Raw genomic sequence first — 4,193 nt, forward strand, 5'->3', positions numbered from 1 at the left:
TTCCTAAAATAATTTTTCAGCGTTCTTTTTTTATGTACCTCTGATCTGGCAGATGATTTGATGTTTTCAAACATCACACAACCATAAAGACTAAAAGCAATTCTTTTTAAATGAAAGCTGAAATGTGCTTGTGGAGAGCCTGAAAACAAAGTTTCACACCTCAGCAAACTCCAGTTATCATAAGATTCACTATGAAATGTTAGCAAGAAAAATTGCCTGTAAATTTAAGTATTGATCAGGAGTAGGGGTACAGGGGAGAAGTGATGCCCTAGAACATCTTTCCAATAGATTCCTATTGCAAGCATAAGAATACAAAGGATAAGCCTAACTTAAATTAAGATAACAGTTGATATATCTACATGCATAGCATGCTTGTCTTTGACAATAAGAGGCAGGACTTGATGACTTGGAAAGTCCCTTTTAATCCTATATTTTAAAATTACAGATAAAAAGTTATTTTTGTTGTTTTTTAGGTTTTTTTTTTTTTTGGATACTGCTAGCAATAGTTTTTCAGTAGCTCTTATCTGGTTCCCTAGCAAACACCTGAGGTCTCATGTAGGTGTGTAGCACAATAGTAGATTGCGGCAGCGTCCTGCAGGTCTGTTTTCACTTGGGTAGTGCTTTGGGGCTGTGGTGGAGACAAGGTCATTGGAAGGCCAGCAACTGAAAGGGAAACAGGGACAGTTGGTGTACTTTCCCTCGTGTGAATGCTCTAAGAAGGTGTTAGATTATTGGCAAAAAACTGATGTCAGAAGATCATGCTTCCTGGTAGGAGTAATGAATCAGAAATCAGAAGGACATCAGCGTTAGAAGAAGGATATGATACTGCTGTTGAAAGTATTAAAAAAAAAAATTATTCTTTGGATTTTTAGAACTATAGTGAAAACAGATACTTCTGCTCTTGAACATCAGTTTTTTCATGCAAAGCCTGACCCTAGTCTTGCATGTCCTTTCCCAAATAAGAGGAAGAAGGAGGAAGTTTTATTTGATGTATAGCAACAAGCTTAGACCCGTTTTAAAAATCATTTTCATTCCACTTCAGCTGCCTAGCTTATGTACCATTTGTGTCTGCTTGACTAGAACACGAGCTCATCAGTCTCTTCAGGTAGAAAAATCAAAGGGCAGGGTTAGGTCTTTTCTTTACTTGGCATTCAATCATTTAGTTGATATGGATAAGTTATATTGCTTCACTCAAGAAAAGTGGAAAAAAGGTAAATACAATAAAATGGGAGCTACTACCCCACAGACATTGTGTGTGTGTGTGTGTGTGTGTGTGTGTGTGTGTATTCCCCTCTCCCGTAGCGTAGCATGCTGTGTGAAGCATGGGTGGAATTACACATCGCCTTAGTGATGGGACACAGCATAAAACCTCAGGTTAATGGAAACTGGCTCTTCTAGGCTAAATTAACAAAAGCAGGAGAAAGTCTTTGAAGGCAAACATCGTGGGCTGTGGCAGCAGAACTTGAAAGACTGGGCCTGCTTAATGACAGTCTGCAAGTCTTTGCCGACTGAATTTGTACAAAGCGCTAATGAAGACAAACAATCTACTTAAGCGGAGCTGGAAAGCTCCCATTCAGCCCGCAGCTGGCACGAATGCTGTCAGTCAGGAGAGAGAAGCAAGTGACAAATAACTGAATATGCGGAAAAAATGAGATGACAATGAGCTGATTTCTCATTAGCACTTCCTTTTTTCTTCTGTAGATATTAGAAACACATTACTCCGGGTTGGTTGTACTGGCCTTGTAAATGCCAAAAAATTACCAGTGAGGCAGCGTGCAGATGGGGCAGTGGTTCCCAGGGCAGGAGGGTGGTGGTTGTCTGCAGCACCAAGGCACTTCTGCATCCTCAGGGCTTCCGAGCTCCTCCTGCACCTGAAGTAACTTCCTTGGGGCCACAGGAAAAAAATCCTGCATGAAAGTGGCTGCTGTGAAGTGCTAACGCACTTGTCTTGCTGCGCTTGCAAAGAAAGCGCTTGTCATGAAAGCTAGAGGAAGAATCGCTATGAGCAGTAGGGCTGACAGAATACTTTAAGGTATACTCTAAAATTAGAAAAGCCTATTTTTCCTCAGTCTTCATAGACTCTTGTGTGTATTTTTTCTTTAGAAATAATGGAAAGGGTTAAATAACTGTAAGCCAAGTGTTGTTTTGGTAGTGCATGCAAACAAAAACATTGCAGAACTGCATGGAAAGGCCGTCAGTGGCCTAGGTCTCACAGCAGTATAGCTGGGCCTAAACTGCAATGCTTTGGATTCAGCTTCAAGTCCAGTATGAAAGATAGGATTATTTGGGTACAGCGGTGAATTTTGCTTTCTAGAAACTGGAATCTAGTGTAAACAGGGCTTCTCTCTGCAGCCAGAACTACAATGTCTGCAAGCGGCTGAAAGCTGCCTGAGGTTTGGTACTGGTCCATTTTCTAGTTTGTAGCAGGCCAGGATTTTCCCCGCGATCTTCCTCCCCCTCTTCTATACAGATTTGCCATGAGCAGTCACAGTTTCTTTTCTTTCCAGTTTGGTCATTGCTATAAATGCAGATGGTGAAAAAACAGACAAGTCCCACATTTACCTAGTGTTGAACGGATTGCAGATTTCCTGGCTTCTTCACTAAGAGAAAGCAAGCGGATCGAGCTGCACTTGCCCAACAGCAGGCTGTTCTGTCCTTGGAGAAGAAAGTAAAGATTGCCAGTTATCAATATTTGATGTCTGGCTTCAATGAGAGTTTGATGGTTTAAACCCTAAAGCAGAATTTGGGAGTTTCTGTTTTCTAAACTCAAGTAATAAGTCTAGTTGAATAGGATAATGTTTTAAAATGAATTTTTTGCATGTTTTGCACATTTTTTTCCTACCCCTCTGGACAAAGGGTCTCAAAACCTTTTCCATGATGTGTTACAGCTATTGTACACTGTACTAAATAGGAAGGAAAGTATGATGTGTATACATATCAATATATTTATGTAGTGAAAGTATTGCTTCTGTTTCTCTGAGGAGAGAATTATAACGGTCAACTACTTTATCCTTTTATTCTTCTGCATACTCCAAACCCACAGCACAGCTGACTGAAAATATTAGTCACCTAGGATTCATATTGCTATTTTTTTCCTCCTTGCTTCCCTTCCCCACACAATTATCAAGGTTTTAAGTACCTACAGGCATTTGAAAATCCCACTTGGTGTGCTGATTTACTCTTTGAAATCTTGTTGGAATAGCCTTTAGCCTTTTTGCATTCATAAAAGATGATAATACTTTCTTACCTTTTACGGAGGAATTCAGTGCAGTCAGGAAATCCTGGGCTGTCCCAGTAATACGCAGTGTCAGATTAAAAAACAACCAACCAGTCTATGCATTGGAGTCCCTTTTAGTGTGCTCTGCCACACTTCGGGGATGATTCCCTTTACCCACCTGACTGAAGGCACTTAATTTTGAGGCTGAGCCAGCTGTGCTCTGGTTGCAGCTTCGGGCTAGCTAATCCCTAGTGGTGCCTTTCTTCTGCTGCTGTCTGCACAGGCACTGCTGCTTGTCATATTTCCTTATAATTGCAGAGAGGCTATCCCCAGGAAGGAGAAATGCAAATATACCTATGTGCTACTTCATTGGGGTCCTCTACTAGACATCTCTTACATTTCGACTAGCGCTTGTCCTGCTAGACTTGGTAATTGCAACTTCCCTTCCTCCTTTCAAGTTGATTTTTTTCAGCATGTGTGTCCTCATGGAGAACTGTCAGTGATGCATAACCACACATCAAAAAAAATGCAGACCTCAAAGATAATTTATTTGCCTGCTAATGAGCAATAAAAAGAAACCTAATATTCCTGAGAAAACAGCTAGCTATTCTAAGATCCTAACTGGTGCTCCGTTATGCATTGTATTATGTGGCAATTTGGTGCTCTGCATATTTTAGCAGTGTATGTATCCACGAATGCACACAGAATCAGCCTACTTCTCATCTAAGTCAAAATACATGGTGACAGTTCACAAAAATAACATCTGCCAACAAGAAATATGTTAAGCAGTGAAAAATGCTAAACAGCAAGCACTAATTTGGGTCTGGTTCAACCTTTGGTGCTCTCCAGTATGTCATTTAATCATAATTTTTTTTGTTTACACAGTAAATGCATACGATACCTTCATAATAAGAAATGGCAGTGTTAGTGTTACCCTTTTTTAAGGGTTCTCAGGTTGATTGGGTATTATCAGTAA

General features: G+C 40.3%; 1 long non-coding RNA gene across 1 annotated transcript; it reads right to left on the reverse strand.

Annotated features, from left to right (window-relative positions):
* Positions 1 to 470: 470 nt before the first annotated feature.
* Positions 471 to 3,759, reverse strand: LOC104147899 (uncharacterized). Its single transcript, XR_694987.2, has 3 exons — positions 3,248 to 3,759; positions 2,563 to 2,655; positions 471 to 663 (listed from the first exon to the last, which is right to left on the reverse strand). It is a non-coding gene; the product is annotated as an uncharacterized lncRNA (long non-coding RNA).
* Positions 3,760 to 4,193: the final 434 nt, after the last annotated feature.

The sequence above is a fragment of the Struthio camelus genome, chromosome 2, assembly GCF_040807025.1.
Source record: "Struthio camelus isolate bStrCam1 chromosome 2, bStrCam1.hap1, whole genome shotgun sequence".
NCBI classification, from domain to species: domain Eukaryota; kingdom Metazoa; phylum Chordata; class Aves; order Struthioniformes; family Struthionidae; genus Struthio; species Struthio camelus.